Source organism: Narcine bancroftii, chromosome 4, assembly GCF_036971445.1.
Source record: "Narcine bancroftii isolate sNarBan1 chromosome 4, sNarBan1.hap1, whole genome shotgun sequence".
Classification (NCBI taxonomy): Eukaryota; Metazoa; Chordata; class Chondrichthyes; order Torpediniformes; family Narcinidae; genus Narcine; species Narcine bancroftii.
In genome coordinates this window covers 162,562,631-162,589,201 of record NC_091472.1, presented here as the reverse complement: position 1 = coordinate 162,589,201, position 26,571 = coordinate 162,562,631, and positions in this window count along the sequence as shown.

Sequence of the window (26,571 nt, the reverse complement as noted above, 5' to 3'; positions counted from 1 at the left end):
TAATTCCCTGCCTCTGTTTCCCCGCCTCTGATTCCCCGCCTCTGATTCCCCGCCTCTGATTCCCCATCTCTGATTCCCCACCTCTGATTCCCCGTGTCTGATTCCCTGCCTCTGATTCCCCGCCTCTGAATCCCAGCCTCTGATTCCCCATATCTGATTCCCCGCCTCTGATTCCCTGCCTCTGATTCCCCAGCTCTGATTCCCAGCCTTTGATTCCCCCCGTCTGATTCCCAGCCTCTGAATCCCCGTGTCTGATTTCCTGCCTCTGATTCCCCGCCTCTGATTCCCCATCTCTGATTCACCGCCTCTGATTCCCCATCTCTGATTCCCCACCTCTGATTCCCCGTGTCTGATTCCCCGTGTCTGATTCCCTGCCTCTGATTCCACGCCTCTGATTCCCCATATCTGATTCCCTGCCACTGATTCCCCGCCTCTGATTCCCCATCTCTGATTCACCACCTCTGATTCCCGGCCTCTGATTGCCCACCTCTGATTCCCCGCCTCTGATTCGCCAGCTATGATTCCCCCCATCTGATTCCCCGCGTCTGATTCCCCGCCTCTGATTCCCCAACTCTAATACCCCGCCTCTGATTCCCCAGCTCTGATTCCCCTCCTCTGATTCCCCGCATCTGATTCCCTGCCTCTGATTCCCCGCCTCTGATTCCTGGCCTCTGATTCCCAACCTCTGATTCCCCACCTCTGATTCCTCATATCTGATTCCCCGCCTCTGTTTCACCACCTCTGATTCCCCGCCTCTGTTTCCCCATATCTGATTCCCCGCCTCTGATTCCCCAACTCTGATTCCCCGCCTGTGATTCCCCAGCTCTAATTCCCCGCCTCTGATTCCCCATATCTGATTCCCATCCTCTGATTGCCCACCTCTGATTCCCCGCCTCTGATTCGCCAGCTCTGATTCCCCGCCTCTGATTCCCCGCATCTGATTCCCTGCCTCTGATTCCCCGCCTCTGATTCCCCATCTCTGATTCCCCGCCTGTGATTCCCCAGCTCTGATTCCCAGCCTCTGATTCCCCGTGTTTGATCCCCTGCCTCTGATTACCTTCCTCTGATTCCCGGCCTCTGATACCCCGCTTCTGATTCTGATTCCCTGCCTCTGATTCCCCATCTCTGATTCACCACATCTAATTCCCTGCCTCTGATTCCACGCCCCTGATTCCCCACCTCTGATTCCCCATATCTGAATCCCCGCCTCTGTTTCCACGCCTCTGATTCCCTGCCTCTGATTCCCAACCTCTGAATCCCCAACCCTGATTCCCCATATCTGATTCCCCGCCTCTGTTTCCCTGCCTCTGATTCTCCGCCCCTGTTTCCCCATATCTGATTCCCCGCCTCTGATTCCCCAACTCTGATTCCCCACCTCTGATTCCCCAGCTCTGATTCCCCGCCTCTGATTCCCCGTGTTTGATTCATTGCCTCTGATTCCCCGCCTCTGATTCCCCATCTCTGATTCACCGCCTTTGATTCGACACCTCTGATTCCCCATATCTGATTCCCCACCTCTGTTACCCCGCCTCTGATTCCCCGCCTCTGATTCCCCATATATCATTCCCCGCCTCTGAATCCCCATCTCTGATTCCCGGACTCTGATTCCCCACCTCTGATTCCCGGCCTCTTATTCCCGGCATCTGAATCCCGGCCTCTGATTCCCGGCCTCTGATTCCCCGCTTCTGATTCTGATTCCCTGCCTCTGATTCCCCATCTCTGATTCCGCACATCTGATTCCCTGCCTCTGATTCCCCACCTCTGATTCCCCATATCTGATTCCCCACCTCTGTTTCCCTGCCTCTGATTCCCCGCCTCTGTTTCCCCATATCTAATTCCCCACCTCTGATGCCCCAACTCTGATACCCCGCCTCTGATTCCCCAGCTCTGATTCCCCGCCTCTGATTCCCCGCATCCGATTCCCCATATCTGATTCCCCGCCTCTGTTTCCCCGCCTTTGATTCCCCGCCTCTGTTTCCCCATATCTGATTCCCCGCCTCTGATTCCCAACTATGATTCCCCGCCTCTGATTCCCCAGCTCTGATTCCCCGCCTCTGATTCCCCGCGTTCTATTCCCTGCCTCTGATTCCCCGCCTGTGATTCCCCATCTCTGATTCACCACCTCTGATTCCCCACCTCTGATTCCCCATATCTAATTCCCCGCCTCTGTTTGCCCGCCTCTGATTCCCCGCCTCTGTTTCCCCATATCTGATTCCCCGTGTCTGATTCCCTGCCTCTGATTCCCCGCCTCAGATTCCCCGCCTCTGATTCCCTGCCACTGATTCCCTGCCCCTGATACCCCACCTCTGATTCCCCATATCTAATTCCCTGCCTCTGTTTCCCCGCCTCTGATTCCCCGCCTCTGATTCCCCGCCTCTGATTCCCCGCCTCTGATTCCCCAACTCTGATTCCCCGCCTCTGATTCCCCAGCTCTGATACCCGCCTCTGATTCCCCGCGTCTGTTTCCCCGCCTCTGATTCCCTGCCTCTGTTTCCCCATATCTAAGTCCCCGACTCTGATTCCCCAACTCTGATTCCCCACCTCTGATTCCCCAGCTCTGATTCCCCGCCTCTGATTCCCCGCATCTGATTCCCTGCATCTGATTCCCAGCCTCTGATTCCCTGCCTCTGATTCCCAACCTCTGATTCCCCACCTCTGATTCCCCATATCTGATTCCCCGCCTCTGCTTCCCCGCCTCTGATTCCCCGCCTCTGTTTCCCCATATCTGATTCCCGGCCTCTGATTCCCCGCCTCCGATTCCCCGCCTCTGATTCCCTGCCTCTGATTCCCCATCTCCGATTCCGCACATCGGATTTCCTGCCTCTGATTCCCCGCCTCTGATTCCCCGCCTCTGATTCCCTGCTTCTGATTCCCAACCTCTGATTCCCCACCTCTGATTCCCCATATCTGATTCCCCGCCTCTGTTTCCCCGCCTCTGATTCCCCGCCTCTGATTCCCCAACTCTGAATCCCCGCCTCTGATTCCCCAGCTCTGATTCCACGCCTCTGATTCCCCGTGTTTGATTCCCTGCCTCTGATTCCCTGCCATGATTCCCCATCTCTGATTCACCGCCTTTAAATCGCCACCTCTGATTCCCCATATCTGATTCCCCTCCTCTGTTTCCCCGCCTCTGATTCCCAACCTCTGATTCCACACCTCTGATTCCCCATATCTGATTCCCCGCCTCTGTTTCCCCGCCTCTGATTCCCCGCCCCTGTTTCCCCATATCTGATTCCCCACCTCTGATTCTCCTACTCTGCTTCCCCGCCTCTGATTCCCCAGCTCTGATTCCCCGCCTCTGATTCCCCATTTTTGATTCCCTGCCTCTGATTCCCCGCCTCTGATTCCCCATCTCTGATTCACCGCCTTTGATTTGCCACCTCTGTTTCCCCATATCTGATTCCCCACCTCTGTTTCCCCGCCTCTGATTCCCCGCCTCTGATTCCCCATATCTGATTCCCCGGCTCTGATTGCCCACCTCTGATTCCCCGCCTCCGATTCGCCAGCTCTGATTCCCCGCCTCTGATTCCCCGCATCTGATTCCCTGCCTCTGATTCCCCGCCTCTGATTCCCCATCTCTGATTCACCGCCTTTGATTCGCCACCTCTGATTCCCCATATCTGATTCCCCACCTCTGTTTCCCGGCCTCTGATTCCCCGCCTCTGATTCTCCATATCTCATTCCCCGCCTCTGAATCCCCATCTCTGATTCCCGGACTCTGATTCCCCACCTCTGATTCCCGGCCTCTTATTCCCAGCATCTGATACCCGGCCTCTGATTCCCGGCCTCTGATTCCCCGCTTCTGATTCTGATTCCCTGCCTCTGATTCCCCATCTCTGATTCCGCACATCTGATTCCCTGCCTCTGATTCCCTACCTCTGATACCCCATATCTGATTCCCCGCCTCTGTTTCCCCGCCTCTGATTCCCCGCCTCTGTTTCCCTATATCAAATTCCCCACCTCTGATGCCCCAACTCTGATTCCCCGCCTCTGATTCCCCAGCTCTGATTCCCCGCCTCTGATTCCCCGCATCCGATTCCCCATATCTGATTCCCCGCCTCTGTTTCCCCGCCTCTGATTCCCCGCCTCTGTTTCCCCATATCTGATTCCCCGCCTCTGATTCCCAACTATGATTCCCTGCCTCTGATTCCCCAGCTCTGATTCCCTGCCTCTGATTCCCTGCGTTCTATTCCCTGCCTCTGATTCCCCGCCTGTGATTCCCCATCACTGATTCACCACCTCTGATTCCCCACATCTGATTCCCCATATCTAATTCCCCGCCTCTCTTTGCCCGCCTCTGATTCCCCGCCTCTGTTTCCCCATATCTGATTCCCCGTCTCTGAATCCCCAACTCTGATTCCCTGCCTCTGATTCCCCAGCTCTGATTCCCCTCCTTTGATTCCGCCCGTCTGATTCCCAGCCTCTGAATCCCCGTGTCTGATTTCCTGCCTCTGATTCCCCGCCTCTGATTCCCCATCTCTGATTCACCGCCTCTGATTCCCCACCTCTGATTCCCCATCTCTGATTCCGCACATCCGATTCCCTGCCTCTGATTCCCCAACTCTGATTCCCCGCCTCTGATTCCCCATCTCTGATTCCCCACCTCTGATTCCCCGTGTTTGATTCCCTGCCTCTGATTCCCCGCCTCTGAATACCAGCCTCTGATTCCCCATATCTGATTCCCCGCCTCTGATTCCCTGCCTCTGATTCCCCAGCTCTGATTCCCCGCCTTTGATTCCCCCCGTCTGATTCCCAGCCTCTGAATCCCCGTGTCTGATTTCCTGATTCTGATTCCCCGCCTCTGATTCCCCATCTCTGATTCACCGCCTCTGATTCCCCATCTCTGATTCCCCACCTCTGATTCCCCGTGTCTGATTCCCCGTGTCTGATTCCCTGCCTCTGATTCCACGCCTCTGATTCCCCATATCTGATTCCCTGCCACTGATTCCCCGCCTCTGATTCCCCATCTCTGATTCACCACCTCTGATTCCCGGCCTCTGATTGCCCACCTCTGATTCCCCCCCTCTGATTCGCCAGCTATGATTCCCCCCCTCTGATTCCCCGCGTCTGATTCCCCGACTCTGATTCCCCAACTCTAATACCCCGCCTCTGATTCCCCAGCTCTGATTCCCCTCCTCTGATTCCCCGCATCTGATTCCCTGCCTCTGATTCCACGCCTCTGATTCCAGGCTTCTGATTCCCAACCTCTGATTCCCCACCTCTGATTCCCAATATCTGATTCCCCGCCTCTGTTTCACCGCCTCTGATTCCCCGCCTCTGTTTCCCCGCCTGTGATTCCCCAGCTCTGATTCCCCGCCTCTGATTCCCCATATCTGATTCCCATCCTCTGATTGCCCACCTCTGATTCCCCGCCTCTGATTCGCCAGCTCTGATTCCCCGCCTCTGATTCCCCGCATCTGATTCCCTGCCTCTGATTCCCCGCCTCTGATTCCCCATCTCTGATTCCCCGCCTGTGATTCCCCAGCTCTGATTCCCCACCTCTGATTCCCCAGCTCTGATTCCCAGCCTCTGATTCCCCGTGTTTGATCCCCTGCCTCTGATTACCTTCCTCTGATTCCCGGCCACTGATATCCCGCTTCTGATTCTGATTCCTTGCCTCTGATTCCCCATCTCTGATTCAACACATCTGAATCCCCGCCTCTGTTTCCACGCCTCTGATTCCCTGCCTCTGATTCCCAACCTCTGATTCCCCACCCCTGATTCCCCATATCTGATTCCCCGCCTCTGTTTCCCTGCCTCTGATTCCCCGCCCCTGTTTCCCCATATCTGATTCCCCGCCTCTGATTCCCCAACTCTGATTTCCCGCCTCTGATTCCCCAGCTCTGATTCCCCGCCTCTGATTCCCCGTGTTTGATTCCCTGCCTCTGATTCCCCGCCTCTGATTCCCCATCTCTGATTCACCGCCTTTGATTCGCCACCACTGATTCCCCATATCTGATTCCCCACCTCTGTTACCCCGCCTCTGAATCCCCGCCTCTGATTCCCCAGCTCTGATTCCACGCCTCTGATTCCCCGTGTTTGATTCCCTGCCTCTGATTCCCTGCCATGATTCCCCATCTCTGATTCACCGCCTTTAAATCGCCACCTCTGATTCCCCATATCTGATTCCCCTCCTCTGTTTCCCCGCCTCTGATTCCCAACCTCTGATTCCACACCTCTGATTCCCCATATCTGATTCCCCGCCTCTGTTTCCCCGCCTCTGATTCCCCGCCCCTGTTTCCCCATATCTGATTCCCCACCTCTGATTCTCCTACTCTGCTTCCCCGCCTCTGATTCCCCAGCTCTGATTCCCCGCCTCTGATTCCCCATTTTTGATTCCCTGCCTCTGATTCCCCGCCTCTGATTCCCCATCTCTGATTCACCGCCTTTGATTTGCCACCTCTGTTTCCCCATATCTGATTCCCCACCTCTGTTTCCCCGCCTCTGATTCCCCGCCTCTGATTCCCCATATCTGATTCCCCGGCTCTGATTGCCCACCTCTGATTCCCCGCCTCCGATTCGCCAGCTCTGATTCCCCGCCTCTGATTCCCCGCATCTGATTCCCTGCCTCTGATTCCCCGCCTCTGATTCCCCATCTCTGATTCACCGCCTTTGATTCGCCACCTCTGATTCCCCATATCTGATTCCCCACCTCTGTTTCCCGGCCTCTGATTCCCCGCCTCTGATTCTCCATATCTCATTCCCCGCCTCTGAATCCCCATCTCTGATTCCCGGACTCTGATTCCCCACCTCTGATTCCCGGCCTCTTATTCCCAGCATCTGATACCCGGCCTCTGATTCCCGGCCTCTGATTCCCCGCTTCTGATTCTGATTCCCTGCCTCTGATTCCCCATCTCTGATTCCGCACATCTGATTCCCTGCCTCTGATTCCCTACCTCTGATACCCCATATCTGATTCCCCGCCTCTGTTTCCCCGCCTCTGATTCCCCGCCTCTGTTTCCCTATATCAAATTCCCCACCTCTGATGCCCCAACTCTGATTCCCCGCCTCTGATTCCCCAGCTCTGATTCCCCGCCTCTGATTCCCCGCATCCGATTCCCCATATCTGATTCCCCGCCTCTGTTTCCCCGCCTCTGATTCCCCGCCTCTGTTTCCCCATATCTGATTCCCCGCCTCTGATTCCCAACTATGATTCCCTGCCTCTGATTCCCCAGCTCTGATTCCCTGCCTCTGATTCCCTGCGTTCTATTCCCTGCCTCTGATTCCCCGCCTGTGATTCCCCATCACTGATTCACCACCTCTGATTCCCCACATCTGATTCCCCATATCTAATTCCCCGCCTCTCTTTGCCCGCCTCTGATTCCCCGCCTCTGTTTCCCCATATCTGATTCCCCGTCTCTGAATCCCCAACTCTGATTCCCTGCCTCTGATTCCCCAGCTCTGATTCCCCTCCTTTGATTCCGCCCGTCTGATTCCCAGCCTCTGAATCCCCGTGTCTGATTTCCTGCCTCTGATTCCCCGCCTCTGATTCCCCATCTCTGATTCACCGCCTCTGATTCCCCACCTCTGATTCCCCATCTCTGATTCCGCACATCCGATTCCCTGCCTCTGATTCCCCAACTCTGATTCCCCGCCTCTGATTCCCCATCTCTGATTCCCCACCTCTGATTCCCCGTGTTTGATTCCCTGCCTCTGATTCCCCGCCTCTGAATACCAGCCTCTGATTCCCCATATCTGATTCCCCGCCTCTGATTCCCTGCCTCTGATTCCCCAGCTCTGATTCCCCGCCTTTGATTCCCCCCGTCTGATTCCCAGCCTCTGAATCCCCGTGTCTGATTTCCTGATTCTGATTCCCCGCCTCTGATTCCCCATCTCTGATTCACCGCCTCTGATTCCCCATCTCTGATTCCCCACCTCTGATTCCCCGTGTCTGATTCCCCGTGTCTGATTCCCTGCCTCTGATTCCACGCCTCTGATTCCCCATATCTGATTCCCTGCCACTGATTCCCCGCCTCTGATTCCCCATCTCTGATTCACCACCTCTGATTCCCGGCCTCTGATTGCCCACCTCTGATTCCCCCCCTCTGATTCGCCAGCTATGATTCCCCCCCTCTGATTCCCCGCGTCTGATTCCCCGACTCTGATTCCCCAACTCTAATACCCCGCCTCTGATTCCCCAGCTCTGATTCCCCTCCTCTGATTCCCCGCATCTGATTCCCTGCCTCTGATTCCACGCCTCTGATTCCAGGCTTCTGATTCCCAACCTCTGATTCCCCACCTCTGATTCCCAATATCTGATTCCCCGCCTCTGTTTCACCGCCTCTGATTCCCCGCCTCTGTTTCCCCGCCTGTGATTCCCCAGCTCTGATTCCCCGCCTCTGATTCCCCATATCTGATTCCCATCCTCTGATTGCCCACCTCTGATTCCCCGCCTCTGATTCGCCAGCTCTGATTCCCCGCCTCTGATTCCCCGCATCTGATTCCCTGCCTCTGATTCCCCGCCTCTGATTCCCCATCTCTGATTCCCCGCCTGTGATTCCCCAGCTCTGATTCCCCACCTCTGATTCCCCAGCTCTGATTCCCAGCCTCTGATTCCCCGTGTTTGATCCCCTGCCTCTGATTACCTTCCTCTGATTCCCGGCCACTGATATCCCGCTTCTGATTCTGATTCCTTGCCTCTGATTCCCCATCTCTGATTCAACACATCTGAATCCCCGCCTCTGTTTCCACGCCTCTGATTCCCTGCCTCTGATTCCCAACCTCTGATTCCCCACCCCTGATTCCCCATATCTGATTCCCCGCCTCTGTTTCCCTGCCTCTGATTCCCCGCCCCTGTTTCCCCATATCTGATTCCCCGCCTCTGATTCCCCAACTCTGATTTCCCGCCTCTGATTCCCCAGCTCTGATTCCCCGCCTCTGATTCCCCGTGTTTGATTCCCTGCCTCTGATTCCCCGCCTCTGATTCCCCATCTCTGATTCACCGCCTTTGATTCGCCACCACTGATTCCCCATATCTGATTCCCCACCTCTGTTACCCCGCCTCTGATTCCCCGCCTCTGATTCCCCATATATCATTCCCCGCCTCTGAATCCCCATCTCTGATTCCCGGACTCTGATTCCCCACCTCTGATTCCCGGCCTCTTATTCCCGGCATCTGAATCCCGGCCTCTGATTCCCGGCCTCTGATTCCCCGCTTCTGATTCTGATTCCCTGCCTCTGATTCCCCATCTCTGATTCCGCACATCTGATTCCCTGCCTCTGATTCCCCACCTCTGATTCCCCATATCTGATTCCCCGCCTCTGTTTCCCCACCTCTGATTCCCCGCCTCTGTTTCCCCATATCTAATTCCCCACCTCAGATGCCCCAACTCTGATACCCCGCCTCTGATTCCCCAGCTCTGATTCCCCGCCTCTGATTCCCCGCATCCGATTCCCCATATCTGATTCCCCGCCTCTGTTTCCCCGCCTTTGATTCCCCGCCTCTGTTTCCCCATATCTGATTCCCCGCCTCTGATTCCCAACTATGATTCCCCGCCTCTGATTCCCCAGCTCTGATTCCCCGCCTCTGATTCCCCGCGTTCTATTCCCTGCCTCTGATTCCCCGCCTGTGATTCCGCATCTCTGATTCACCACCTCTGATTCCCCACCTCTGATTCCCCATATCTAATTCCCTGCCTCTGATTCCCCGCCTCTGATTCCCCGCCTCTGATTCCCTGCCACTGATTCCCTGCCCCTGATACCCCACCTCTGATTCCCCATATCTGATTCCCTGCCTCTGTTTCCCCGCCTCTGATTCCCCGCCTCTGATTCCCCATATCTGATTCCCCCCCTCTGATTCCCCAAGTCTGATTCCGCGCCTCTGATTCCCCAGCTCTGAATCCCCGCCTCTGATTCCCCACGTCTGTTTCCCCGCCTCTGATTCCCCGCCTCTGTTTCCCCATATCTAAGTCCCCGACTCTGATTCCCCAACTCTGATTCCCCACCTCTGATTCCCCAGCTCTGATTCCCCGCCTCTGATTCCCCGCATCTGATTCCCTGCATCTGATTCCCAGCCTCTGATTCCCTGCCTCTGATTCCCAACCTCTGATTCCCCACCTCTGATTCCCCATATCTGATTCCCCGCCTCTGTTTCCCCGCCTTTGATTCCCCGCCTCTGTTTCCCCATATCTGATTCCCGGCCTCTGATTTTCCGCCTCTGATTCCCCGCCTCTGATTCCCTGCCTCTGATTCCCCATCTCCGATTCCGCACATCGGATTCCCTGCCTCTGATTCCCCGCCTCTGATTCCCCGCCTCTGATTCCCTGCTTCTGATTCCCAACCTCTGATTCCCCACCTCTGATTCCCCATATCTGATTCCCCGCCTCTGTTTCCCCGCCTCTGATTCCCCAACTCTGAATCCCCGCCTCTGATTCCCCAGCTCTGATTCCCCGCCTCTGATTCCCCGTGTTTGATTCCCTGCCTCTGATTCCCTGCCCTGATTCCCCATCTCTGATACACCGCCTTTAATTCGCCACCGCTGATTCCCCATATCTGATTCCCAGCCTCTGTTTCCCCGCCTCTGATTCCCCGCCCCTGTTTCCCCATATCTGATTCCCCACCTCTGATTCTCCTACTCTGCTTCCCCGCCTCTGATTCCCCAGCTCTGATTCCCCGCCTCTGATTCCCCATTTTTGATTCCCTGCCTCTGATTCCCCGCCTCTGATTCCCCATCTCTGATTCACCGCCTTTGATTTGCCACCTCTGTTTCCCCATATCTGATTCCCCACCTCTGTTTCCCCGCCTCTGATTCCCCGCCTCTGATTCCCCATATCTGATTCCCCGGCTCTGATTGCCCACCTCTGATTCCCTGCCTCCGATTCGCCAGCTCTGATTCCCCGCCTCTGATTCCCCGCATCTGATTCCCTGCCTCTGATTCCCCGCCTCTGATTCCCCATCTCTGATTCACCGCCTTTGATTCGCCACCTCTGATTCCCCATATCTGATTCCCCACCTCTGTTTCCCGGCCTCTGATTCCCCGCCTCTGATTCTCCATATCTCATTCCCCGCCTCTGAATCCCCATCTCTGATTCCCGGACTCTGATTCCCCACCTCTGATTCCCGGCCTCTTATTCACAGCATCTGATTCCCGGCCTCTGATTCCCGGCCTCTGATTCCCCGCTTCTGATTCTGATTCCCTGCCTCTGATTCCCCATCTCTGATTCCGCACATCTGATTCCCTGCCTCTGATTCCCTACCTCTGATACCCCATATCTGATTCCCCGCCTCTGTTTCCCCGCCTCTGATTCCCCGCCTCTGTTTCCCTATATCTAATTCCCCACCTCTGATGCCCCAACTCTGATTCCCCGCCTCTGATTCCCCAGCTCTGATTCCCCGCCTCTGATTCCCCGCATCCGATTCCCCATATCTGATTCCCCGCCTCTGTTTCCCCGCCTCTGATTCCCCGCCTCTGTTTCCCCATATCTGATTCCCCGCCTCTGATTCCCAACTATGATTCCCTGCCTCTGATTCCCCAGCTCTGATTCCCTGCCTCTGATTCCCTGCGTTCTATTCCCTGCCTCTGATTCCCCGCCTGTGATTCCCCATCACTGATTCACCACCTCTGATTCCCCACATCTGATTCCCCATATCTAATTCCCCGCCTCTCTTTGCCCGCCTCTGATTCCCCGCCTCTGTTTCCCCATATCTGATTCCCCGTCTCTGAATCCCCAACTCTGATTCCCTGCCTCTGATTCCCCAGCTCTGATTCCCCGCCTTTGATTCCCCCCGTCTGATTCCCAGCCTCTGAATCCCCGTGTCTGATTTCCTGCCTCTGATTCCCCGCCTCTGATTCCCAATCTCTGATTCACCGCCTCTGATTCCCCACCTCTGATTCCCCATCTCTGATTCCGCACATCCGATTCCTGCCTCTGATTCCCCAACTCTGATTCCCCGCCTCTGATTCCCCATCTCTGATTCCCCACCTCTGATTCCCCGTGTTTGATTCCCTGCCTCTGATTCCCCGCCTCTGAATACCAGCCTCTGATTCCCCATATCTGATTCCCCGCCTCTGATTCTTTGCCTCTGATTCCCCAGCTCTGATTCCCCGCCTTTGATTCCCCCCGTCTGATTCCCAGCCTCTGAATCCCCGTGTCTGATTTCCTGATTCTGATTCCCCGCCTCTGATTCCCCATCTCTGATTCACCGCCTCTGATTCCCCATCTCTGATTCCCCACCTCTGATTCCCCGTGTCTGATTCCCCGTGTCTGATTCCCTGCCTCTGATTCCACGCCTCTGATTCCCCATATCTGATTCCCTGCCACTGATTCCCCGCCTCTGATTCCCCATCTCTGATTCACCACCTCTGATTCCCGGCCTCTGATTGCCCACCTCTGATTCCCCGCCTCTGATTCGCCAGCTATGATTCCCCCCCTCTGATTCCCCGCGTCTGATTCCCCGCCTCTGATTCCCCAACTCTAATACCCCGCCTCTGATTCCCCAGCTCTGATTCCCCTCCTCTGATTCCCCGCATCTGATTCCCTGCCTCTGATTCCACGCCTCTGATTCCAGGCCTCTGATTCCCAACCTCTGATTCCCCACCTCTGATTCCCAATATCTGATTCCCCGCCTCTGTTTCACCGCCTCTGATTCCCCGCCTCTGTTTCCCCGCCTGTGATTCCCCAGCTCTGATTCCCCGCCTCTGATTCCCCATATCTGATTCCCATCCTCTGATTGCCCACCTCTGATTCCCCGCCTCTGATTCGCCAGCTCTGATTCCCCGCCTCTGATTCCCCGTATCTGATTCCCTGCCTCTGATTCCCCGCCTCTGATTCCCCATCTCTGATTCCCCACCTGTGATTCCCCAGCTCTGATTCCCCACCTCTGATTCCCCAGCTCTGATTCCCAGCCTCTGATTCCCCGTGTTTGATCCCCTGCCTCTGATTACCTTCCTCTGATTCCCGGCCACTGATATCCCGCTTCTGATTCTGATTCCCTGCCTCTGATTCCCCATCTCTGATTCAACACATCTGAATCCCCGCCTCTGTTTCCACGCCTCTGATTCCCTGCCTCTGATTCCCAACCTCTGATTCCCCACCCCTGATTCCCCATATCTGATTCCCCGCCTCTGTTTCCCTGCCTCTGATTCCCCGCCCCTGTTTCCCCATATCTGATCCCCGCCTCTGATTCCCCAACTCTGATTCCCCGCCTCTGATTCCCCAGCTCTGATTCCCCGCCTCTGATTCCCCGTGTTTGATTCCCTGCCTCTGATTCCCCGCCTCTGATTCCCCATCTCTGATTCACCGCCTTTGATTCGCCACCTCTGATTCCCCATATCTGATTCCCCACCTCTGTTACCCCGCCTCTGATTCCCCGCCTCTGATTCCCCATATATCATTCCCCGCCTCTGAATCCCCATCTCTGATTCCCGGACTCTGATTCCCCACCTCTGATTCCCGGCCTCTTATTCCCGGCATCTGAATCCCGGCCTCTGATTCCCGGCCTCTGATTCGCCGCTTCTGATTCTGATTCCCTGCCACTGATTCCCCATCTCTGATTCCGCACATCTGATTCCCTGCCTATGATTCCCCACCTCTGATTCCCCATATCTGATTCCCCGCCTCTGTTTCCCCACCTCTGATTCCCCGCCTCTGTTTCCCCATATCTAATTCCCCACCTCAGATGCCCCAACTCTGATACCCCGCCTCTGATTCCCCAGCTCTGATTCCCCGCCTCTGATTCCCCGCATCCGATTCCCCATATCTGATTCCCCGCCTCTGTTTCCCCGCCTTTGATTCCCCGCCTCTGTTTCCCCATATCTGATTCCCCGCCTCTGATTCCCAACTATGATTCCCCGCCTCTGATTCCCCAGCTCTGATTCCCCGCCTCTGATTCCCCAGCTCTGATTCCCCGCCTCTGATTCCCCGCGTTCTATTCCCTGCCTCTGATTCCCCGCCTGTGATTCCCCATCTCTGATTCACCACCTCTGATTCCCCACCTCTGATTCCCCATATCTAATTCCCTGCCTCTGATTCCCCGCCTCTGATTCCCCGCCTCTGATTCCCTGCCACTGATTCCCTGCCCCTGATACCCCACGTCTGATTCCCCATATCTGATTCCCTGCCTCTGTTTCCCCGCCTCTGATTCCCCGCCTCTGATTCCCCATATCTGATTCCCCGCCTCTGATTCCCCAAGTCTGATTCCCCGCCTCTGATTCCCCAGCTCTGAATCCCCGCCTCTGATTCCCCGCGTCCGTTTCCCCGCCTCTGATTCCCCGCCTCTGTTTCCCCATATCTAAGTCCCCGACTCTGATTCCCCAACTCTGATTCCCCACCTCTGATTCCCCAGCTCTGATTCCCCGCCTCTGATTCCCCGCATCTGATTCCCTGCATCTGATTCCCAGCCTCTGATTCCCTGCCTCTGATTCCCAACCTCTGATTCCCCACCTCTGATTCCCCATATCTGATTCCCCGCCTCTGTTTCCCCGCCTTTGATTCCCCGCCTCTGTTTCCCCATATCTGATTCCCGGCCTCTGATTTTCCGCCTCTGATTCCCCGCCTCTGATTCCCTGCCTCTGATTCCCCATCTCCGATTCCGCACATCGGATTCCCTGCCTCTGATTCCCCGCCTCTGATTCCCCGCCTCTGATTCCCTGCTTCTGATTCCCAACCTCTGATTCCCCACCTCTGATTCCCCATATCTGATTCCCCGCCTCTGTTTCCCCGCCTCTGATTCCCCAACTCTGAATCCCCGCCTCTGATTCCCCAGCTCTGATTCCCCGCCTCTGATTCCCAGTGTTTGATTCCCTGCCTCTGATTCCCTGCCCTGATTCCCCATCTCTGATACACCGCCTTTAATTCGCCACCGCTGATTCCCCATATCTGATTCCCCGCCTCTGTTTCCCCGTCTCTGATTCCCCTCCTCTGTTTCGCCATATCTAATTCCACGCCTCTGATTCCCCAACTCTGATTCCCCGCCTCTGATTCCCCAGCTCTGATTCCCTGCCTCTGATTCCCCGCATCTGATTCCCTGCCTCTGATTCCCCGCCTCTGATTCCCTGCCTCTGATTCCCAACCTCTGATTCCCCACCTCTGAATCCCCATATCTGATTCCCCGCCTCTGTTTCCCCGCCTCTGATTCCCCGCCTCTGTTTCCCCATATCTGATTCCCCGCCTCTGATTCCCCAACTCTGATTCCCCTCCTCTGATTCGCCAGCTATGATTCCCCGCCTCTGATTCCCTGCATCTGATTCCCTGCATCTGATTCCCCGCCTCTGATTCCCCTTCTCTGATTCTCCACCTCTGATTCCCCACCTCTGATTCCCCATCTCTGATTCCGCTCATCCGATTCCCTGCCTCTGATTCCCCGCCTCTGATTCCCCGCCTCTGATTCCCTGCCTCTGATTCGCAACCTCTAATTCCCCACCTCTGATTCCCCATATCTGATTCCCCGCCTCTGTTTCCCTGCCTCTGATTCCCGGCCTCTGTTTCCCCATATCTGATTCCCCTCCTTTGTTTCCCCAACTCTGATTCCCCGCCTCTGATACCCCGCCTCTGATTCCCCATCTCTAATTCATCACATCTGATTCCCCACCTCTGCTTCCCCATCTCTGATTCTCTACCTCTGATTCGCCACCTCTGATTGCCCATATCTGATTCACCGCCTCTGTTTCCCCGCATCTGATTCCCCGCCTCTGATTCCCCATATTTGATTCCCCGCCTCTGATTCCCCATCTCTGATTCCCGGACTCATTCCCCAACTCTGATTCCCCGCCTCTGATTCCCCATATTTGATTCCCCTCCTCTGATTTCCCATCTCTGATTCCCGGACTCTGATTCCCCAACTCTGATTTCCCCGCCTCTGAATCCCCAGCTCTGATTTCCCGCCTCTGATTCCCCACCTGTGATACAACATATCTGATTCCCGGCCTCTGTTTCCCCGCCTCTGATTCCCCACCTCTGATTCACCATATCTGATTCCCCGCCTCTGATTCCCCACCACTGATTCCCCTCCTCTGATCCGCCAGTTATGATTGCCCGCCTCTGATTCCCCGTTTCTGATTCCCTGCCTCTGATTCCCCGCCTCTGATTCCCCATGTCTGACTCACCACCTCTGATTCCCCACCTCTGATACCCCATCTCTGATTCCGCACATCCGATTCCCTGCCTCTGATTCCCCGCCTCTGATTCCCTGCCTCTGATTGGCACCTCTGATACCCCGCCTCTGATTCCCCATCTCTAATTCATCACATCTGATTCCCCACCTCTGCTTCCCCAGCTCCGATTCTCTACCTCTGATTCGCCACCTCTGATTCCCAATATCTGATTCACCGCCTCTGTTTCCCTGCCTCTGATTCCCCGCCTCTGATTCCCCATATCTGATTCCCCGCCTCTGATTCCCCATCTCTGATTCCCGGTCTCTGATTCCCCACCTCTGTTTCCCGGCCTCTGATTCCCAATCCCTGATTCACCGCCTCTGACTCCCAGTGTCTGATTCCCTGCCTCTGATTCCCCGCCTCTGAATCCCCTCCTCTGATTCCCTGCCTCTGATTCCCCGCCTCTGATTCCCCATGTCTGACTCACCACCTCTGATTCCCCACCTCTGATACCCCATCTCTGATTCCGCACATCCGATTCCCTGCCTCTGATTCCCCGCCTCTGATTCCCCGCCTCTGATTCCCTGCCTCTGATTCGCAACCTCTTATTCCCCACCTCTGATTCCCCATATCTGATTCCCCGCCTCTGTTTCCCCGCCTCTGATTGGCACCTCTGATACCCCGCCTCTGATTCCCCATCTCTAATTCATCACATCTGATTCCCCACCTCTGCTTCCCCATCTCCGATTCTCTACCTCTGATTCGCCACCTCTGATTCCCAATATCTGATTCCCCGCCTCTGTTTCCCCGCCTCTGATTCCCCACCTCTGATTCCCCATATCTGATTCCCTGCCTCTGATTCCCCAACTCTGATTCCCCGCCTCTGATTCCCCAGCTCTGATTCCCCGCCTCTGATTCCCCACCTCTGATCCAACATATCTGATTCCCCGCCTCTGTTTCCCCGCCTCTGATTCCCCACCTCTGATTCCCCATATCTGATTCCCCGCCAATGATTCCCCACCTCTGATTCCCCGCCTCTGATTCGCCAGCTATGATTCCCCTCCTCTGGTTCCCCGCATCTGATTCCCCGCCTCTGATTCCCCGTGTCTGACCCTGCCTCTGATTCCACGCCTTTGATTCCCCATCTCTGATTCACCACCTCTGATTCCCCACCTCTGATTCCCCATCTCTGATTCTGCACATCCGATTCCCTGCCTCTGATTCCCCGCCTCTGATTCCCCGCCTCTGATTCCCTGCCTCTGATTCGCAACCTGTTATTCCCCACCTCTGAATCCCCATATCTGATTCCCCGCCTCTGTTTCCCTGCCTCTGATTCCCCGCCTCTGTTTCCCCATATCTGATTCCCCGCCTCTGTTTCACCGCCTCTGATTGGCACCTCTGATACCCCGCCTCTGATTCCCCACCTCTGATACCCCATATCTGATTCCCCGCCTCTGTTTCCCCGCCTCTGATTCCCCACCTCTGATTTCCCATATCTGATTCCACGACTCTGATTCCCCGCCTCTGATTGGCCGCCTCTGATACCCCGCCTCTGATTCCCCATCTCTAATTCATCACATCTGATTCCCCACCTCTGCTTCCCCATCTCTGATTCTCAACCTCTGATTCGCCACCTCTGATTCCCCATATCTGATTCACCGCCTCTGTATCCCCGCCTCTGATTCCCCGCCTCTGATTCCCCATATTTGATTCCCCGCCTCTGATTCCCCATCTCTGATTCCCGGACTCTGATTCCCCAACTCTGATTCCCCGCCTCTGATTCCCCAGCTCTGATTTCCCGCCTCTGATTCCCCACGTCTGCTTCCCCATCTCTGATTCTCTACCTCAGATTCGCCACCTCTGATTGCCCATATCTGATTCACCGCCTCTGTTTCCCCGCCTCTGATTCCCCGCCTCTTATTCCCCATATTTGATTCCCCGCCTCTGATTCCCCATCTCTGATTCCCGGACTCTGATTCCCCAACTCTGATTCCCCGCCTCTGATTCCCCATATTTGATTCCCCTCCTCTGATTTCCCATCTCTGATTCCCGGACTCTGATTCCCCAACTCTGATTTCCCCGCCTCTGATTCCCCAGCTCTGATTTCCCGCCTCTGATTCCCCACCTCTGATACAACATATCTGATTCCCGGCCTCTGTTTCCCCGCCTCTGATTCCCCACCTCTGATTCACCATATCTGATTCCCCGCCTCTGATTCCCCACCACTGATTCCCCTCCTCTGATTCGCCAGTTATGATTGCCCGCCTCTGATTCCCCGTTTCTGATTCCCTGCCTCTGATTCCCCGCCTCTGATTCCCCATCTCTGACTCACCGCCTCTGTTTCCCTGCCTCTGATTCCCCGCCTCTGATTCCCCATATCTGATTCCCCGCCTCTGATTCCCCATCTCTGATTCCCGGTCTCTGATTCCCCACCTCTGTTTCCCGGCCTCTGATTCCCAATCCCTGATTCCCCGCCTCTGAATCCCCTCCTCTGATTCCCTGCCACTGATTCCCCGCCCCTGATTCCCCACCTCTGATACCCCATATCTGATTCCCCGCCTCTGTTTCCCCGCCTCTGATTCCCCACCTCTGATTCCCCATATCTGATTCCCTGCCTCTGATTCCCCAACTCTGATTCCCCGCCTCTGATTCCCCAGCTCTGATTCCCCGCCTCTGATTCCCCACCTCTGATCCAACATATCTGATTCCCCGCCTCTGTTTCCCCGCCTCTGATTCCCCACCTCTGATTCCCCATATCTGATTCCCCGCCTATGATTCCCCACCTCTGATTCCCCGCCTCTGATTCGCCAACTATGATTCCCCTCCTCTGGTTCCCCGCATCTGATTCCCCGCCTCTGATTCCCCGTGTCTGACCCTGCCTCTGATTCCACGCCTTTGATTCCCCATCTCTGATTCACCACCTCTGATTCCCCACCTCTGATTCCCCATCTCTGATTCTGCACATCCGATTCCCTGCCTCTGATTCCCCGCCTCTGATTCCCCGCCTCTGATTCCCTGCCTCTGATTCGCAACCTGTTATTCCCCACCTCTGAATCCCCATATCTGATTCCCTGCCTCTGTTTCCCTGCCTCTGATTCCCCGCCTCTGTTTCCCCATATCTGATTCCCCGCCTCTGTTTCACCGCCTCTGATTGGCACCTCTGATTCCCCGCCTCTGATTCCCCATCTCTCATTCACCGCCTCTGATTCCCCATCTCTGATTCCCCACCTCTGATTCCCCGCCTCTGTTTCACCTCCTCTGATTGGCACCTCTGATACCCCGCCTCTGATTCCCCATCTCTAATTCATCACATCTGATTCCCCACCTCTGCTTCCCCATCTCTGATTCTCTACCTCTGAATCGCAACCTCTGATTCCGAATATCTGATTCACTGCCTCTGTTTCCCCGCTTCTGTTTCCCCTCCTCTGATTCCCTGCCACTGATTCCCCGCCCCTGATTCCCCACCTCTGATACCCCATATCTGATTCCCCGCCTCTGTTTCCCCGCCTCTGATTCCCCACCTCTGATTCCCCATCTCTCATTCACCGCCTCTGATTCCCCATCTCTGATTCCCTGCCTCTGATTCCCCGCCTCTGATTCCCCGCCTCTGATTCCCTGCCTCTGATTCGCAACCTGTTATTCCCCACCTCTGAATCCCCATATCTGATTCCCCGCCTCTGTTTCCCTGCCTCTGATTCCCCGCCTCTGTTTCCCCATATCTGATTCCCCGCCTCTGTTTCACCGCCTCTGATTGGCACCTCTGATACCCCGCCTCTGATTCCCCATCTCTAATTCATCACATCTGATTCCCCACCTCTGCTTCCCCATCTCTGATTCTCTACCTCTGATTCGCAACCTCTGCTTCCGAATATCTGATTCACAGCCTCTGTTTCCCCGCTTCTGATTCCCCGCCTCTGATTCCCCATATCTGATTCCCCGCCTCTGATTCCCCATCTCTGATTCCCGGTCTCTGATTCCCCACCTCTGTTTCCCGGCCTCTCATTCCCCATCCCTGATTCACCGCCTCTGATTCCCAGTGTCTGATTCCCTGCCTCTGATTCCCCGCCTCTGAATCCCCTCCTCTGATTCCCTGCCACTGATTCCCCGCCCCTGATTCCCCACCTCTGATACCCCATATCTGATTCCCCGCCTCTGTTTCCCCGCCTCTGATTCCCCACCTCTGATTTCCCATATCTGATTCCACGACTCTGATTCCCCGCCTCTGATTGGCCGCCTCTGATACCCCGCCTCTGATTCCCCATCTCTAATTCATCACATCTGATTCCCCACCTCTGCTTCCCCATCTCTGATTCTCAACCTCTGATTCGCCACCTCTGATTCCCCATATCTGATTCACCGCCTCTGTATCCCCGCCTCTGATTCCCCGCCTCTGATTCCCCATATTTGATTCCCCGCCTCTGATTCCCAATCTCTGATTCCCGGACTCTGATTCCCCAACTCTGATTCCCCGCCTCTGATTCCCCAGCTCTGATTTCCCGCCTCTGATTCCCCACGTCTGCTTCCCCATCTCTGATTCTCTACCTCAGATTCGCCACCTCTGATTGCCCATATCTGATTCACCGCCTCTGTTTCCCCGCCTCTGATTCCCCGCCTCTTATTCCCCATATTTGATTCCCTGCCTCTGATTCCCCATCTCTGATTCCCGGACTCTGATTCCCCAACTCTGATTCCCCGCCTCTGATTCCCCATATTTGATTCCCCTCCTCTGATTTCCCATCTCTGATTCCCGGACTCTGATTCCCCAACTCTGATTTCCCAGCCTCTGATTCCCCAGCTCTGATTTCCCGCCTCTGATTCCCCACCTCTGATACAACATATCTGATTCCCGGCCTCTGTTTCCCCGCCTCTGATTCCCCACCTCTGATTCACCATATCTGATTCCCCGCCTCTGATTCCCCACCACTGATTCCCCTCCTCTGATTCGCCAGTTATGATTGCCCGCCTCTGATTCCCCGTTTCTGATTCCCTGCCTCTGATTCCCCGCCTCTGATTCCCCATCTCTGACTCACCGCCTCTGTTTCCCTGCCTCTGATTCCCCGCCTCTGATTCCCCATATCTGATTCCCCGCCTCTGATTCCCCATCTCTGATTCCCGGTCTCTGATTCCCCACCTCTGTTTCCCGGCCTCTGATTCCCAATCCCTGATTCCCCGCCTCTGAATCCCCTCCTCTGATTCCCTGCCACTGATTCCCCGCCCCTGATTCCCCACCTCTGATACCCCATATCTGATTCCCCGCCTCTGTTTCCCCGCCTCTGATTCCCCACCTCTGATTCCCCATATCTGATTCCCTGCCTCTGATTCCCCAACTCTGATTCCCCGCCTCTGATTCCCCAGCTCTGATTCCCCGCCTCTGATTCCCCACCTCTGATCCAACATATCTGATTCCCCGCCTCTGTTTCCCCGCCTCTGATTCCCCACCTCTGATTCCCCATATCTGATTCCCCGCCTATGATTCCCCACCTCTGATTCCCCGCCTCTGATTCGCCAGCTATGATTCCCCTCCTCTGGTTCCCCGCATCTGATTCCCCGCCTCTGATTCCCCGTGTCTGACCCTGCCTCTGATTCCACGCCTTTGATTCCCCATCTCTGATTCACCACCTCTGATTCCCCACCTCTGATTCCCCATCTCTGATTCTGCACATCCGATTCCCTGCCTCTGATTCCCCGCCTCTGATTCCCCGCCTCTGATTCCCTGCCTCTGATTCACAACCTGTTATTCCCCACCTCTGAATCCCCATATCTGATTCCCTGCCTCTGTTTCCCTGCCTCTGATTCCCCGCCTCTGTTTCCCCATATCTGATTCCCCGCCTCTGTTTCACCGCCTCTGATTGGCACCTCTGATTCCCCGCCTCTGATTCCCCATCTCTCATTCACCGCCTCTGATTCCCCATCTCTGATTCCCCACCTCTGATTCCCCGCCTCTGTTTCACCTCCTCTGATTGGCACCTCTGATACCCCGCCTCTGATTCCCCATCTCTAATTCATCACATCTGATTCCCCACCTCTGCTTCCCCATCTCTGATTCTCTACCTCTGAATCGCAACCTCTGATTCCGAATATCTGATTCACTGCCTCTGTTTCCCCGCTTCTGTTTCCCGGCCTCTCATTCCCCATCCCTGATTCACCGCCTCTGATTCCCAGTGTCTGATTCCCTGCCTCTGATTCCCCGCCTCTGAATCCCCTCCTCTGATTCCCTGCCACTGATTCCCCGCCCCTGATTCCCCACCTCTGATACCCCATATCTGATTCCCCGCCTCTGTTTCCCCGCCTCTGATTCCCGGACTCTGATTCCCCAACTCTGATTCCCCGCCTCTGATTCCCCAGCTCTGATTTCCCGCCTCTGATTCCCCACCTCTGCTTCCCCATCTCTGATTCTCTACCTCTGATTCGCCACCTCTGATTGCCCATATCTGATTCACCGCCTCTGTTACCCCGCCTCTGATTCCCCGCCTCTTATTCCCCATATTTGATTCCCCGCCTCTGATTCCCCATCTCTGATTCCCGGACTCTGATTCCCCAACTCTGATTCCCCGCATCTGATTCCCCATATTTGATTCCCCTCCTCTGATTTCCCATCTCTGATTCCCGGACTCTGATTCCCCAACTCTGATTTCCCCGCCTCTGATTCCCCAGCTCTGATTTCCCGCCTCTGATTCCCCACCTCTGATACAACATATCTGATTCCCGGCCTCTGTTTCCCCGCCTCTGATTCCCCACCTCTGATTCACCATATCTGATTCCCCGCCTCTGATTCCCCACCACTGATTCCCCTCCTCTGATTCGCCAGTTATGATTGCCCGCCTCTGATTCCCCGTTTCTGATTCCCTGCCTCTGATTCCCCGCCTCTGATTCCCCATCTCTGACTCACCGCCTCTGTTTCCCTGCCTCTGATTCCCCGCCTCTGATTCCCCATATCTGATTCCCCGCCTCTGATTCCCCATCTCTGATTCCCGGTCTCTGATTCCCCACCTCTGTTTCCCGGCCTCTGATTCCCAATCCCTGATTCCCCGCCTCTGAATCCCCTCCTCTGATTCCCTGCCACTGATTCCCCGCCCCTGATTCCCCACCTCTGACACCCCATATCTGATTCCCCGCCTCTGTTTCCCCGCCTCTGATTCCCCACCTCTGATTCCCCATATCTGATTCCCTGCCTCTGATTCCCCAACTCTGATTCCCCGCCTCTGATTCCCCAGCTCTGATTCCCCGCCTCTGATTCCCCACCTCTGATCCAACATATCTGATTCCCCGCCTCTGTTTCCCCGCCTCTGATTCCCCACCTCTGATTCCCCATATCTGATTCCCCGCCTATGATTCCCCACCTCTGATTCCCCGCCTCTGATTCGCCAGCTATGATTCCCCTCCTCTGGTTCCCCGCATCTGATTCCCCGCCTCTGATTCCCCGTGTCTGACCCTGCCTCTGATTCCACGCCTTTGATTCCCCATCTCTGATTCACCACCTCTGATTCCCCACCTCTGATTCCCCATCTCTGATTCTGCACATCCGATTCCCTGCCTCTGATTCCCCGCCTCTGATTCCCCGCCACTGATTCCCCGCCCCTGATTCCCCACCTCTGATACCCCATATCTGATTCCCCGCCTCTGATTCCCCGCCTCTGATTCCCCATCTCTCATTCACCGCCTCTGATTCCACATCTCTGATTCCCCACCTCTGATTCCCCGTGTCTGATTCCCCGTGTCTGATTCCCTGCCACTGATTCCCCGCCTCTGATTCCCCATCTCTGATTCACCACCTCTGATTCCCGGCCTCTGATTGCCTACCTCTGATTCCCCGCCTCTGATTCGCCAGCTATGATTCCCCCCCTCTGATTCCCCGCGTCTGATTCCCCGCCTCTGATTCCCCAACTCTAATACCCCGCCTCTGATTCCCCAGCCCTGATTCCCCTCCTCTGATTCCCCGCATCTGATTCCCTGCCTCTGATTCCACGCCTCTGATTCCAGGCCTCTGATTCCCAACCTCTGATTCCCCACCTCTGATTCCCAATATCTGATTCCCCGCCTCTGTTTCACCGCCTCTGATTCCCCGCCTCTGTTTCCCCGCCTGTGATTCCCCAGCTCTGATTCCCCGCCTCTGATTCCCCATATCTGATTCCCATCCTCTGATTGCCCACCTCTGATTCCCCGCCTCTGATTCGCCAGCTCTGATTCCCCGCCTCTGATTCCCCGCATCTGATTCCCTGCCTCTGATTCCCCGCCTCTGATTCCCCATCTCTGATTCCCCGCCTGTGATTCCCCAGCTCTGATTCCCCGCCTCTGATTCCCCAGCTCTGATTCCCAGCCTCTGATTCCCCGTGTTTGATCCCCTGCCTCTGATTACCTTCCTCTGATTCCCAGCCACTGATACCCCGCTTCTGATTCTGATTCCCTGCCTCTGATTCCCCATCTCTGATTCACCACATCTGAATCCCTGCCTCTGTTTCCACGCCTCTGATTCCCTGCCTCTGATTCCCAACCTCTGATTCCCCACCCCTGATTCCCCATATCTGATTCCCCGCCTCTGTTTCCCTGCCTCTGATTCCCCGCCCCTGTTTCCCCATATCTGATTCCCCGCCTCTGATTCCCCAACTCTGATTCCCCGCCTCTGATTCCCCAGCTCTGATTCCCCGCCTCTGATTCCCCGTGTTTGATTCCCTGCCTCTGATTCCCCGCCTCTGATTCCCCATCTCTGATTCACCGCCTTTGATTCGCCACCTCTGATTCCCCATATCTGATTCCCCACCTCTGTTACCCCGCCTCTGATTCCCCACCTCTGATTCCCCATATATCATTCCCCGCCTCTGAATCCCCATCTCTGATTCCCGGAATCTGATTCCCCACCTCTGATTCCCGGCCTCTTATTCCCGGCATCTGAATCCCGGCCTCTGATTCCAAGCCTCTGATTCCCCGCTTCTGATTCTGATTCCCTGCCTCTGATTCCCCATCTCTGATTCCGCACATCTGATTCCCTGCCTCGGATTCCCCACCTCTGATTCCCCATATCTGATTCCCCGCCTCTGTTTCCCCGCCTCTGATTCCCCGCCTCTATTTCCCCATATATAATTCCCCACCTCAGATGCCCCAACTCTGATACCCCGCCTCTGATTCCCCAGCTCTGATTCCCCGCCTCTGACTCCCCGCATCCGATTCCCCATATCTGATTCCCCGCCTCTGTTTCCCCGCCTTTGATTCCCCGCCTCTGTTTCCCCATATCTGATTCCCCGCCTCTGATTCCCAACTATGATTCCCTGCCTCTGATTCCCCAGCTCTGATTCCCCGCCTCTGATTCCCCGCGTTCTATTCCCTGCCTCTGATTCCCCGCCTGTGATTCCCCATCTCTGATTCACCACCTCTGATTCCCCACCTCTGATTCCCCATATCTAATTCCCCGCCTCTGTTTGCCCGCCTCTGATTCCCCGCCTCTGTTACCCCATATCTGATTCCCCGTGTCTGATTCCCTGCCTCTGATTCCCCGCCTCTGATTCCCCGCCTCTGATTCCCTGCCACTGATTCCCTGCCCCTGATACCCCACCTCTGATTCACCATATCTGATTCCCCGCCTCTGATTCCCCAGCTCTGAATCCCCGCCTCTGATTCCCCGCGTCTGTTTCCCAGCCTCTGATTCCCCGCCTCTGTTTCCCCATATCTAAGTCCCCGACTCTGATTCCCCAACTCTGATTCCCCACCTCTGATTCCCCAGCTCTGATTCCCCGCCTCTGATTCCCCGCATCTGATTCCCTGCATCTGATTCCCAGCCTCTGATTCCCTGCCTCTGATTCCCAACCTCTGATTCCCCACCTCTGATTCCCCATATCTGATTACCCGCCTCTGTTTCCCCGCCTCTGATTCCCCGCCTCTGTTTCCCCATATCTGATTCCCGGCCTCTGATTCTCCGCCTCTGATTCCCCGCCTCTGATTCCCTGCCTCTGATTGCCCATCTCCGATTCCGCACATCGGATTCCCTGCCTCTGATTCCCCGCTTCTGATTCCCCGCCTCTGATTCCCTGCTTCTGATTCCCAACCTCTGATTCCCCACCTCTGATTCCCCATATCTGATTCCCCGCCTCTGTTTCCCCGCCTCTGATTCCCCAACTCTGAATCCCCGCCTCTGATTCCCCAGCTCTGATTCCCCGCCTCTGATTCCCCGTGTTTGATTCCCTGCCTCTGATTCCCTGCCCTGATTCCCCATCTCTGATACACCGCCTTTAATTCGCCACCGCTGATTCCCCATATCTGATTCCCCGCCTCTGTTTCCCCGTCTCTGATTCCCCTCCTCTGTTTCGCCATATCTAATTCCACGCCTCTGATTCCCCAACTCTGATTCCCCACCTCTGATTCCCCAGCTCTGATTCCCTGCCTCTGATTCCCCGCATCTGATTCCCTGCCTCTGATTCCCCGCCTCTGATTCCCTGCCTCTGATTCCCAACCTCTGATTCCCCACCTCTGAATCCCCATATCTGATTCCCCGCCTCTGTTTCCCCGCCTCTGATTCCCCGCCTCTGTTTCCCCATATCTGATTCCCCGCC